The sequence below is a fragment of the Aegilops tauschii genome, chromosome 5 (assembly GCF_002575655.3).
Source record: "Aegilops tauschii subsp. strangulata cultivar AL8/78 chromosome 5, Aet v6.0, whole genome shotgun sequence".
Lineage (NCBI taxonomy): Eukaryota > Viridiplantae > Streptophyta > Magnoliopsida > Poales > Poaceae > Aegilops > Aegilops tauschii.
This window is the reverse complement of record NC_053039.3, coordinates 187,359,903-187,374,373: the sequence shown is the minus strand read 5'-3', so window position 1 is coordinate 187,374,373 and position 14,471 is coordinate 187,359,903.

Genomic DNA, 14,471 nt, shown 5'->3' with positions numbered 1-14,471 from the left:
CGGGGCAGGTGGTCCACGGATTTTCTGGATGCGTCAGGTGCATTGATGACACAACGTATCGCCAGCTAGATAGAGATCCCGGGTCTTCGAAAACCGTGTTCATGGGACATCGAAGGTGGCTTCGCGACGATGACCTGTGGAGGAAACGCAAGGATCTGTTCGATGGTGAAACCGAACCCCGAAGACGCCCGCGTACGAGGAGCAGCGAGGAAATAGACGAGCTGTTGAAAAATTGGAAAGATTGCCCACTGCCGGGAAAGAAGCAAAAGGCGCCAGAGCCACTGCTGAAGGTATGGAGATACTATGCGAGCTTGAGATGTACTTCCCTCCCGCATTCTTCGACGTTATGGTGCATCTGCTGGTCCATATCGTGGAGGATATCATCCAACTCGGGCCGACGTTCCTGCACAGCATGATGCCGTTCGAAAGGATGAATGGTGTCATCAAAGGATACGTTCGCAACATGTCACGTCCACAGGGAAGCATAGCCAGGGGCTTTCTGACCGAAGAGTGCATCTCCTACTGCACGAATTATCTAGGCATCGAGAACCCCGTTGGTCTGCCCGTCAACAGGCACCTCGGCAGGCTCGCTGGATGGGGTCACCGTGAGGGTCGCCGCGAAATGCATGTCGACTTCGATGGTCGACTCGCCGACTTTGAAAGAGCAAACCTAGTCGCGCTACAACACATAGACGTGGTCGATCCTTGGGTGGTAGAGCACAAAATGTTTATTGAGAAGACATACAATGACCGAGGCCAACAGAGGACGGACGGAGATATAATCAAAGAGCACAACTCATGTTTCACGCGTTGGTTCAAGCAGAAGCTTCTGTCGTACCCTTTACATGAGGATTCTTCCGCGGAAGAACAACTCATATTCGCCTTGTCACAGGGCGCCGAGCACAACCTGATGACGTATGAGGCGTACGATATCAACGGCTACACATTCTACACCGAGGACAAGGACATGAAGAGCGATGGTTATCAGAACTCCGGGGTAATGATGGAATCCTACACCGGTAACAACAAGGACAGATACTACGGAAGGATCGAGGAGATCTGGGAGCTGAGCTACGCTGGAGAGAAGGTCCCGATGTTCCGTGTCAGATGGGCCAAGAGCGTCATAAAAGAAGACCGGTATTTCACCACCATGGTTATACCCGAAGCCAAATCCAAGACCGCAGGCGCGAACGTCACCGCGAAAAATGAGCCATGCGTACTGGCTTCCCAAGTGGACCAATGCTTCTTCATTACCGACCCATCAAAGCCCAGTCGTGTTGTCGTGAGGAGAGGCAAAAGGAAGATCATCGAAATGGATGGAGTCGCCAATGAGCAAGACTTCGACAAGTACGGCGACCCAAAGATGGAACATGACGACGACGATGAAGTATCAGCATACAACACAAGAAGAAGCAGGACCACCCTACCTAAAGGACGTCCGTTCAAGAGAAGAACTCCATTTACGAAAAATAAGGGCAAGAAGATTGTGAACAGATAGCTAGCTAAGATCGATTGTATTTAAATTGTAGCCTTCATTTCTCGATTGTATTTCATGGGCACTTTTTGAACTCATGAATGTTTTTAAATTTCATGGACACTCGATCTCGATCCCCCACCATCTCGATCGCTATCCCACCTCGCCAGATTCGCCCCCCCCCCCCCCGCTCCACCGGCCGCCGCCGCCGACCCCCGGCCCGCACCCTCCCCCACTCCACCGTCACCGACGACCCACCACACCCTCCCCCGCTCCACCGGCCGTCGCCGCCGACCCCCGACCCGCACCCTCCCCGGCCCGCTCCACCGTCACAAATGAATGCAACTAAATTTGCAAAAAAAAGCAAATTTGATTATATTTTCAAATAACAAATTTGATGATATTTTTTAAAAAATCATTACTGTTTTTATAAAAAAATATTACGGTTATGATTTAAACAAGTTTGAACATATTTACGAAAAATAAGGGCAAGAAGATTGTGAACAGATAGCTAGCTAAGATCGATTGTATTTAAATTGTAGCCTTCATTTCTCGATTGTATTTCATGGGCATTTTTTGAACTCATGAATGTTTTTAAATTTCATGGACACTCGATCTCGATCCCCCTCCATCTCGATCGCTATCCCACCTCGCCAGATTCGGTCCCCCCCCCTCCCGCTCCACCGGCCGTCGCCGACGACCCCCGGCCCGCACCCTCCCCCACTCCACCATCGCCGACGACCCACCACACCCTCCCCCGCTCCACCGGCCATCGCCGCCGACCCCCGGCCGTCGCCGCCGACCCCCGGCCCGCACCCTCCCCGGCCCGCTCCACCGTCACAAATGAATGCAACTAAATTTGCAAAAAAAAGCAAATTTGATTATATTTTCAAATAACAAATTTGATGATATTTTTTAAAAAATCATTACTGTTTTTATAAAAAATATATTACGGTTATGATTTAAACAAGTTTGAACATATTTAAACACAAATAAATATCAAACAGCATTTTAAATGCATAAAAACAAAAATTGGGGAGCCTGGGAATCGAACCCAGGACCTCCTAGTGTGTGTGCTGCGTGCTAACCAGTCGGGCTAGTGGGCGTGTTCTGATGGAGATAGGGTTAGGTGGAATATAACCTGACCAGTCGGGCTAGTAATTAAAACAAAATTCTAATGGCGCACCAGGGGGAGGTGCGCCATTAGAATCGACATACTTATGGCGCACCAGGGGGAGGTGCGCCATTAGAATCGACGTACTTGTTCCCCTTGCACTGTGGCCTCCCTCCCTCGCCAGATCCCCCACTCGACCCCAACCGTACGCCGCCGCCCCCTTGCTCCGCCCCCTCCGTCCGCCGCGCCTGCACGCCGTCCGCCGCGCCTGCACGCCGTCCGCCCGCCGCTGTGGTCTTGCGCTGCCTCGACGCCGCTGCCCCGACCCCCGCGGGACTCCACCCCCGCCGCCCCCGCGCCCCCCGAACGGGATCGGCCAAGCGCGCGCCGCCCGCTCCTCTCCTCTCCTCCTCCCTCCGACGAGCGAGGGCCTCCTCCGGCCCCTGCAGCAGCCGGCAAGCGCGGCCCCGACGCGCCCATCCCGCCTGCCCCTGTCGTCCTCCGCCACCGGCCCCTGCTCTCCTTCGACCGCGGCGAGCGAGGACCCGGACGAGCTCGGACCCCGACCGCGACCCCTTCGCCGACCCCGACCCCGACCCCTCCGGCGACCAGGTACCTCTCCTCCTTCCTCCTTCCTCCCTCTCTCCACCATTCCCCATTCCCTCCCTCCCTCCCCTCGACCGTGGCAGTGTAGGTCATCTGACAGAGTAGTCCATGGATTCAAACTAGCTAAAGGAGATTCAAACTAATGGAAGTGTCATGTGAACTCTAGAGCTCTGTCACCATCATTCAACACTCTGCTTGCTTGCATGATACTCCTATGTGCTACTGCGGTGGCTGTTTTGTAATTACTAGTGCAGTGCTGCTGTTTAACCAACCTGACTGATCCTCCAACATTCATCTTACTTACTCACGCGCAGCTTACTGAACAAGTGCAAGCGCTGCAGAGGGACAAGGAGATACTCAAGACCAACCTAAACAAAGCAGAGGAGGAGGTACGATACATACCGAACCTCTCTTGTCCTTGCAACTGCAAACATGTTCTGCACCTGTGACTTTTATCGCCTTCTCAGTGAATGTCAATAGATTTGTGCGAAACTAGCGTGGTTCTGACGGTTAGAAGTTTCTTGCGTGTTTCCATTCAAGGTTAAGTTGCTGTTTGAGGAGAACAGAGCCCTCGATGGAGCAAACAAGAGGCTGTTGTGCTTGCCGGAGAAGGAGCAGAAGCATCGGTCCGAAAGAAAGCACTCCGCCAATAATTCCACCAAGGTAAAAAGCACCAACCAACCATAAAGCTCACACAAGTTCTTATTTATCTTTTTTTGCTCAAGTTCTTCAGTACATCATATAATATAGAGAAGTGCAGATCAAGTGGTGCAATCATATACATCTGGCCACTTATTTGCTCCAATCGCACAAACTTGAGCTGCTAGCATAAAAAGTGTTGCAGGCGACAGACAGTGAGGAGCTACTGTCAAAAACTTGAGCTACTGTAAAAAAATTCAGTTATGGCATCTAGAATTATGTCAGTTTTGTTTTGTAACTAGAAGACCAAAGTGTTAGGAATTCTGTCCAAACTGTAGTTTTCAGTATTCTGTCCAAACTGAAAACTATTAAAAAGACCATGTGTTTTTTGGTCAAAATCTGCATGTAAAACTGAAATAATCAGTCATAAAGAATATCCTCAAGACCATGTGTTTCTTGGATTTCTGTAATGATGATGGAACATTATAAAGCATTGTACTCCAGTGTGTATGAAGGTTACAAAAATTTTAGCAACTTCTCTGATTTTATAAAGTTGTTCTTATATGGGTGAAACTTCACTTGTTTTTAGGCTAGTGCAGGGTGTTGCTTTATTGTGATGCCTCTGAATTACTTGTGATCACATTGAGAAAGACTTGCAAAGATGATGATCATCTTTTACAGAAAACAATTTCTGTAAACACGTCAGTAACTTTGCTAGTTTGCTGGGTTTTGTCTCCGACCATTGTGTCGTGATGAATTTGCAGGTACCCCGAGAGGCCCTTGAGTTTGCTGGAATGTCGATTAACTTCCGTTCTGGCAAATTCGGGTACTCCATATGTCCTATTTTCAGCAAAGGTCATGCTGAAATTTTCCGTGAATTTTAGCATGACTTTGCTAAAAATAGGACATATGGGGTACTTGCGACTAATGCATGGGCCGGGGTATCTTAGTACTTAGTTAAGTAGGATCAACTGCCCCGCCATTCTTGCTGCATTAAACCATAGGTGGCAATAGAGCCAAGTGATTACGCCCAACTTAGAATTCTCCTTAGCATCGATAAACCCTAGATGATAAACCCAACATAGGTGGCAATAGAGCCAAGTGATTAGTGCCAAGTGATTAGGCCCAACCTAGGGTGCCTCGGCATCGATAAACCCTAAATGATGAAAACTTAACTTAGCATTTAGGGTGCCTCGGCGTCGACAAACCCTAAATGATGAAACCTTGGCTTCTATAGGGTGCCTCAGTGTCGATGAGAACCTAAATGATGTACGCTTAGGCTTTTAGGGTGCCTCGGCATCGACAAACCCTAAATGATAAAAGCTTAGCTTTTAGGATGCCTCGGTGTCGACAAACCCTAAATGATGAGACCATGATCTTGTTCCTTGACAATAACCAACTTTTTGACCAAACTTTTTTCCTATTTAGAGCGAAACATGGCCCACAACGATGAGGCCGGCGGTTCGGGCGGCAAGCAATTCTGGGAGCTGTCCCAGGAGATGGAGGAAGAACCTCACCGCTATGAGGACGTCGTGGAAGACACCGATCCTGACTACACAACCCCTAGTGGCGTCGGGGATGACACCACTGATGGTGCCGCCGAGGATGCCACCACTGATGATGGCGGCGCACGCACAGATGGCAGCCAACCGAAGAGGCAACGGAAGGACCGGCGCCCGAACGTGCTGGGCACCGTTAAGGAGGAATTTACTGAAGTGAACTCCGACGGGCATCCAACGGCGCCCAAACATGTAGTCAAGGGGTACTCGGTTCAGCTCGGGTGCATTCTCCGGAGCACCGTCTCGATCAACACCGAGAACCTAAGGCATAAGGACCGAGGGAATTTGCGCAGCCTCCTCTTCACGAAGCTGCATGAACGATACAAGTTCCCCGATGAGTTTGCAAACACACGCCTCTCAGGGAATAAAGTGAACAGTGCCGCCCTCACGAGGATGAGCACGGCCCTGTCTACATGGAGAAGCACGGTGAAGGCAATGATTGAAAAAGGTGATAGTTATGAGAAGATCAAGGCGAAATATCCTTTGATGAGCGAAGATGACTACAAGGAGTTCAAGATCAAGTGCGAGAGCAGCGCAACCTCCGAATCAAGTCAGTGGGGGAAAGAAATGCGGCAGTTGAACTTAGGGGTCCACCAACTCGGTCCCGGCGGTTACAGAGTGGCGGAGCCTATATGGGACAAGGAGGACGCGGAGCGTGCCGAGCAAGGCCTACCGCCCCGCTTCGAGAAATTCCCTGACAAGCAGACCAGGAACTTTGTCAGGGCCCGGTACAAGGAGGACCCGGTAACAAAGGAGCTTACCACGGATCCGAAGACCCGGGCGCTTGAGCTTGTTCTGGTAAGGAATACACCCCCGCGTAATTAGCTCCATATGGTTGCATTCTAATTAATGAAGCCAAATTTCTAAATGGTTCACAATCCTTCCGCAGGAGGCTGAAAGCAGTAGCGCGGGGTCATCTCAGAGCTCCCCTTTTGACACCCCTTTAAATAGGGCGTTGAACGTAATGAAAAACAAGGATAAGCTCAGTAAGCCGTCGTCAGCTGGTCGTGTGGCCGGCAAAGGCTTGTCCACAAAATGGTCGTCATACTATACCGCTGGTGGGCGAAAGGAGAAAAAGACCAGCTCGGAAAGCCAGTCGCGCGAAGTTCAAGAACTCAAGGCACAAGTGGCGCGGATTCCGGAGATTGTCCAAGAGCAAGTGCAACAACAACTGGGAACGACGCTCACTGCCATTGTGCCTACCTTGATTCAGGGGCTGACGACGTGGATTGCGGGCGGCCAACAGGGGCCTCCCCCGGTTCCCAGCTTCACGGCCAGCAACTCGCACAATGCGCAGGCGGCGCCATTGGTGTCTCCGGCGGAGGCGGTATTCGTGTCTCCGGCGCCGGCACGGGCATTGGAGCTTAATGCACCCGGGTGTACGCCGGCCGGCACCTCGCCAGCAAGCGGCCCCTCCGTCACTTGCACACGCACGCCCGCCGTTGGCCGAGCTCGACGGCATCACGGTAACTAAGCCTCTCGGCCGATGACTTCATCTCCTTGCCTTTGACTGGGCATCCCTGACGCCCTATATGTTTTCGCAGGGCGCCACCGATGTTCCTTGCACTCTCCTGCACTTCGTGGGCGGCGAGTTGGTCGATGTCGCCAAGGGCAGAATCGTTCAACCGGGCAACCGCGTGTTCCACGGTAATCTGATGCCACCCACCTTGTATAGGGTTGAACTAGTTCGGGTGCTGCCAGGCTGCGGCGAGTTGTTACCTCCGATTCGACCCGCTGGGGCCGACGAAGATGATGTGATGACCCTTAGCGCCTGTGTAAGCTGGCCCCTGCTTTGGTCGAAGAGCCAGATTCGTTTGGGGGCGGGGGACACCACCCCACAGACAAGACCGCCAGTCATGCCAGCGCAAGCCATGGCAAGAACGCCGCAACGCTACCGGACATGCCAGACATCCCTATGGCACAGGATCCGGACATGCATATGGCACAGGATCCGGACGACGACGACAACGACGACGGTACATTTACCAACGTCGATAAGTACTTTGCCGAACATGGGTACGGTGACGAGTTCTGCGGGCCTCCTTCTCAGGAACCCAACCCTCAAAAAGACGACCGCGATCTAGCTGGTACGGCGGAGAAACCCAATTGCAACAGGCGTCATCTGGCGTTCAGTTCTCAGGAGACGCCTCCAGCTGCCGCCTTCACCGAGCCTCAGATAGCTGAGGTGCCAAATATTATCAGCCCCAACACGCTCAAGAAGGCGGTCTGTGAGCAGAACTCGATCCCATTACAGCAGATCAAGAAGAAGGGACGGAAATGAAAGACTAACAAGGGCGCCAGTGCGAGCCAGCCGGCACCGAGTACGATCCGTGCTCAGGACGGGCCACCTTCACCTAAGGATATCTCGAGGAGGGTGCATGTGGCGGGTAGGCCGATGCTACCGACAAATATGCTCAATGCTGCAACCGGTGATATGCGGAGTCTGCATGACAGTGTTCTTTCTTTGCAGAAGCGGCGTCTCAGAGAGAATGATGTGGCATACCCGGTTTTCGTGGCCAAGGTGCCAGAGGGCAAGGGCTTTGTGGATAGCGCCGTCGGGGGTACGATCGTCCTGCGGTTTGATGACATCTTTGCTATGCTTAACCTTCATCCGCTGCACTACACCTTCGTTCGGCTGTTTTCGCTGAGTATGGAGATGCGGATCATTAGAGACAAGACCCCGGACATTGTGATAGTCGACCCCTTCTACATGCGTGCCAAGATCTTGGGCAGCGCTGGGGACCGGCAAGTCGCGAGTTCACACCTCGAAGGCGTCATTCTGGCAAACCCAGATAAGGATAACTTCCTCGTGCCTTACTTTCCCGAGTAAGTCATCTCCTAACCGCCCCGTAACATATGATTTCTTAGATTTCGATCGTTCTTTATTTTCTAACATTCCGTGTTCTGTGCAGTGACACACATTGCACACTCATCCTCTTTAGCCCGAAATATTCCATGGCCACGTATTTCGACCCGGACCGTGACTCCAAGATAGACTACACAAATATCAAGAAAGTTCTTGATGATGCTCTCCCCGGCTACGCCGCATCTGGAGGCACCTTTAAGAGGCCAGTTCGTAGGTACGGCAGGCACGTGTTCACCCACAATACGACGTTCCCCTGCGCCAAGCAGCCGCCTGGCGGTCAGAAGGATGCCTACTACGCCCTCCATCACATGCGGGCGATCGTGCGGGACCATAATCACCTTCTGCTACCAAATAATCTCAAAGATTGGGCCGCAAGCTTGGCGGCAATCCAGGACGCGGACATCCGACAAGAATTCTTTCGCATCCAGTCGGAGTTTGCAGAAATCATCCATCAAGATGTCCTTCGTACCTCGGGGCAGTTCTACCTCAAATTTCAACCGTCCAACAGCGAGATAGACACAACGCTACAAATGCAGGCTGACAACGCCCGCGACTTCATGACCATCACGACAGACGGCGGCTTCATCCACGCTCCGGTCCCATGAGTCGAGTCGAAAGTAGTGATGCTATGTGTAGTTCTAAAACATTCATTAGCTCATGTTGTAATTAAACTTTAGTGAACTTGTATGTCTCTTTGGTTTGGACAGTCATTCAACTTAGATGTAATCGATGCTATTTGTTAGTAGGACCATGAATCGTGCTATTAATGTCTTGCTTTTCTCTTCCGATCCTTTTGTTGCATACTTATATATTGCTTATGTATTGTCTGTTGTTTGGCTAGTGCATAGAGATGCCGTCGTATGTCGTGTACAAGGGTAAGGTTCCCGGAGTCTACGACGACTGGGAGGAGTGTCGGAGACAGGTTCACCGTTTCAGCGGTAACAGTTACAAAGGGTACACCACTAGGGCAGAGGAGAAATCTAGATACGCGCGCTATCTAGCGGGAGAGAGGAGGGAGCGTTGGAGGAACCGGATGAAGACCAGTTTCATCGCGATGATGCTCATCGTGATGACCGCAGCTCTCTTCTATGTGATGGTAGTTTAGATGATCGATATCGACTTGTAATGTGAAGACAAACTTGCTACTCGCGGTCTCGAGACTTGTAATGTTCTATCTTTGTTCGGTCTTTTGAATTCGGAGACTAATATGATGAATTGTATTCGGAGACTAATCTTCTATTGTATTAGATGAATCTGCTGTTGCTGTGTCCTGCTGCTTATATTCTGTCCAATAATATATTTTGTAATCTGTGCAAAAATCAGAAAAGAAAAAAATCCCTATATACATACTAATGGCGCATCACGCCAACGTGCGCCATTAGTATGCCAAAGGATACTAATGGCGCATCACAGCGCAGTGCGCCATTAGTATGCCAGAGGGTACTAATGGCGCATCACCCAGCAGTGCGCCATTAGTATGCCGAAGGATACTAATGGCGCATCACACCGCAGTGCGCCATTAGTATGGCAAAGCACATGGGTATATATGGCCCCCTGGGAGGCATACTAATGGCGCACCGTGGCCTATACTAATGGCGCACTGCCCGGTGCGCCATTAGAGTACCAGATACTAATGGCGCACCAGCGGTGCGCCATTAGTAAAAAATACTAGTGGCGCACCAGTAGTGCGCCATTAGTAGGCAAAACTGGTGCGCCACTAGTAAGCCTTTTTCTAGTAGTGTAAGAGGAACCACCCTCGAGGTTCACACTTGAGGGGTTGCACGACAGAGCCGTATCGGGAGTGGTGAAGGAGGAACCACCCTCATTCACCATGACCAAATAGCTACACTACAGAGTTGTCATCGGGAGTGCGTTGTGAGGTCTCACCCTCGGCACTCGATAGTAGCCCTGCAGAGTCGAGCAACAAAAGGGGCGTGATGTGATGTGAGGTGTCGGGCTCTGGTCATCAATCATGTTGATCGAGTCGTCGATGATGAAGCAGGGGCAACAAGGACAAGGTGGGGGTTGAAGGAAATATGTCCTAGAGGCAATAATAAAGTTATTATTTATTTCCTTATATCATGATAAATGTTTATTATTCATGCTAGAATTGTATTAACCGGAAACATAATACATGTGTGAATACATAGACAAACAAAGTGTCACTAGTATGCCTCTACTTGACTAGCTCGTTGATCAAAGATGGTTATGTTTCCTAGCCATAGACATGAGTTGTCATTTGATTAACGTGATCACATCATTAGGAGAATGATGTGATTGACTTCACCCATTCCGTTAGCTTAGCACTCGATCGTTTAGTATGTTGCTATTGCTTTCTTCATGACTTATACATGTTCCTATGACTATGAGATTATGCAACTCCCGTTTACCGGAGGAACACTTTGTGTGCTACCAAACGTCACAACGTAACTGGGTGATTATAAAGGTGCTCTACAGGTGTCTCCAAAGGTACATGTTGGGTTGGCGTATTTCGAGATTAGGATTTGTCACTCCGATTGTCGGAGAGGTATCTCTGGGCCCACTCAGTAATACACATCACTATAAGCCTTGCAAGCATTGTGACTAATGAGTTAGTTGTGGGATGATGTATTACGGAATGAGTAAAGAGACTTGCCGGTAATGAGATTGAACTAGGTATCGAGATACCGACGATCGAATCTCGGGCAAGTAACATACCGATGACAAAGGGAACAACGTATGTTGTTATGCGGTCTGACCGATAAAGATCTTCATAGAATATGTAGGAACCAATATGAGCATCCAGGTTCCGCTATTGGTTATTGACCGGAGAGGTGTCTCGGTCATGTCTACATAGTTCTCGAACCCGTAGGGTCCGCACGCTTAACGTTATGATGACAGTTATATTATGAGTTTATATGTTTTGATGTACCGAAGGTTGTTCGGAGTCCCGGATGTGATCACGGACATGACGAGGAGTCTCGAAATGGTCGAGACATAAAGATCGATATATTGGAAGCCTATGTTTGGACATCGGAAGTGTTCCGGGTGAAATCGGGATTTTTCCGGAGTACCGGGAGGTTACCGGAACCCCCCGGTAACTTAATGGGCCTTATTGGGCCTAGGTGGAAGAGAGGAGAGGAGGCCAGGGCAGGGCCGCGCGCCCCTCCCCCCAGTCCGAATAGGACAAGGAGAGGGGGGGCGCCCCCCCTTCCTTCCCCCCCTCCACCTTTTCCCCCTTCCTCTCCTAGTCCAACATGGAAAGGGGGGAGTCCTACTCCCGGTAGGAGTAGGACTCCTCCTAGGCGCACCTCTCCTCCTTGGCCGGTAGCCTCCCCCTTGCTCCTTTATATACGGGGGCAGGGGGCACCTCTCGACACACAATTGATCAACGATCTTTTAGCCGTGTGCGGTGCCCCCTCCACCATATTACACCTCGATAATATCGTAGCGGAGCTTAGGCGAAGCCCTGCGTCGGTAGAACATCATCATCGTCACCACGCCGTCGTGCTGACGAAACTCTCCCTCAACACTCGGCTGGATCGGAGTTCGAGGGACGTCATCGAGCTGAACGTGTGCTGAACTCGGAGGTGTCGTGCGTTCGGTACTTGATCGGTCGGATCGTGAAGACGTACGACTACATCAACCGCGTTGTGTTAACGCTTCCGCTTTCGGTCTACGAGGGTACGTGGACAACACTCTCCCCTCTCGTTGCTATGCATCACCATGATCTTGCGTGTTCGTAGATTTTTTTTTGAAATTACTACGTTCCCCAACAGGGGTCACAGATGGATCACTAACCAACCTATACTAAGCAGTTTAGGATAAGTAGGTAAGGTACAATGAGCAGGTTACAAAAGCAGGCTATACATCAGAATAGGAGTAATCAATTACAGTAGAAAAATCTAATGCAAGCATGAGAGAATGGAATGGGCGATATCGGGATGATCAAAGGGGGGGCTTGCCTGGAAGCTCCGCTGAAAGGGAAGAAAGGGTCGTCGTCGACGTAGTCGATCACAGCGGCATTAGCAGCGGTCTCGGGGTCTACCGGAGAGAAGAGGGGGGAGAAACAATAAATACAGAGCAAACAAGTGCAATACTATGCATGACAAGACAATAAGCAGCAGTAGGGGTGTTCTAACGCAGTGTTACATGATAGCGGCGAAGGGGGAGAACATCCGGGAAAGTTTTCCCAGGGTTAGCATCTTCGGACAAACGAACCGGAGGAGGAAGGTTGCATGTTCGCTATGCTAGGGGCACGTTACAGATGAACGGAGAGCGTATTCCGATTCGTCTCGTCGTTCTGAGTAACTTTCATGTATAAAACTTTTTCATCCGAGTTACGGATTAATTTATGTGAATTTTTAAAGATTAAAGTATTTTCTAGAATTAATTAAATTAACAGAAAGGAATTACTGCATCAGCATGACATCATTGTGACTTCAGCAGTCAACAGGATGGCTGAGCAGGTCAAACTGACCAATGGGTCCCACCTGTCATAGACGATGGACTAACAGAAGTTTAAACTAACTAAAATGAGGTTAAATAATAGCTGGGCCCCACATGCCAGTGGCATATTAGATTACTAATTACTTTTAATTATAAAAACATTTTAATTAGCTTAATTATGCGGTGGGGCCTGCATGTCAGTGGTACTGGGCTGCACAGTCAGCAGTTGACTGGGTCAACCTAGTCAACTTGGGCCCGTGGGGCCCGCTGGCAGCGACCCTGGGGGTGGCCCCAGGTCGGCCACGTCGGCGGCCGACGCCGGAGTTGCGCTGGCGAGCTCTCTGCGGCGGCGAGTTCGCCGGAGAGGCTTGGATCTTCGCTACAGAGCGCCAAATCGCGTGTTTTCACCTGCGTTCGAACGCTGACGCTGTCGCGCGTCGAGTGGTGCCACTGAACCGCCCGGAGATGGCCGGAACAGGGAGCTGCAAGGTCGCCGGCGGGGGCGGTCTACGGTAGCTCGGCGAAAACAAAGAACTAGCGCGCACACGAGCGATCTAAAGCGCTAGGCCACACCGCTGGAGTGCCCCGAGCATGATGGTGTGCTCGGACGGCCATGGCATCGACGGAAGCGACGACGATGAGCGGCACGGCGGAGCTGAGCTCGGCCATCCATGGCGGCGACAGTATGCGCAGCAGAATGAGGGGGAGGCATGGGAAGGACGTGCAGTGCTTACCGTGCGGGCGCAAGGAGGCCCCGTGAGTGAACGGGAGTGCAGAGGGAGGCCGCGGTCGACCGGAATCACCGGCGGCCGAGGCGGAAGGGGACGAGGTGGATCCGGCGATACACGGCACGACAGAGCGAGCTAGCTAGCGCTACGGGGCCCTACGCGCGTGCTGAGCACGACTGCAAGTTTGGACGAGCTCATCGGCAAGCGTGGCCACGACGAGGAGCTCGACGGCGGCGCTGTGTTCGGCCATGGCAGAAGCGGCGAGCTACAGGCGCAGCAAGCTAAAGGAGGAAAAGGAAGAGGTGATGGAGCTCACCGAGCGGCTCAAGGTGGCCCGTGGAAGCTCTGTAGCGCAGTGGAGACGACGGATCGACGGCGCCGGCGTCCGGCGATCTAGGGAAGAAGACGAGCTCGCCGGGAACACTGCGGTGGCTCCCGGCTCGTGCTCCTTGACGGGGACGAGGAAGAGGATGACGACGGAGACGAGGGACACGATGGTGAGGCGAGGTGGTGGCTGTGGCCGCGCGTTCTACGGCGGCGAGGCCATGGTAGCGCTCGGGCGCGAGCGAGAGAGCGGTGGAGAGGAGGGGGGACTGGATGAGGATGAGGAGGAGAGGCCGAGGGGGGAAGTGGGTGGAGGTAGGTCGGGAGGAGGCCGAGGCGTTGAGGGGGGGTGGTCGACCTTATCCTCTCCGGGGAGTCGCCGTCGAGTCGGTCTGGCGGGGTTCGCCCCTGTTGCGACCCCGGTCGGGGGAACAGGGGGAGAAGGCGACACGGGAAGGGGTTGGGCCGGACCAGCTGGGACTGTCCCTGGTGGGCCGAGGTCCAGTGGGCACGGGAAGCTTTTCTTTTTTTGTTTTCCATTTTCTCTTTTTCTTTTGCATTTTCTTTTGTACCAAATGAGTTTTGTTTTGAACAAAACTTGGCACATAAATCTAACACAATATATTGAGATGGAACAAAAAGTATGGGGTCAAAAGGAGTTGTCTAACCATTTTTAAAAACTAAAAAGGCCAATTTAATTGCTGCTGGACCAAAAATTAATCCCCAGGGGCAT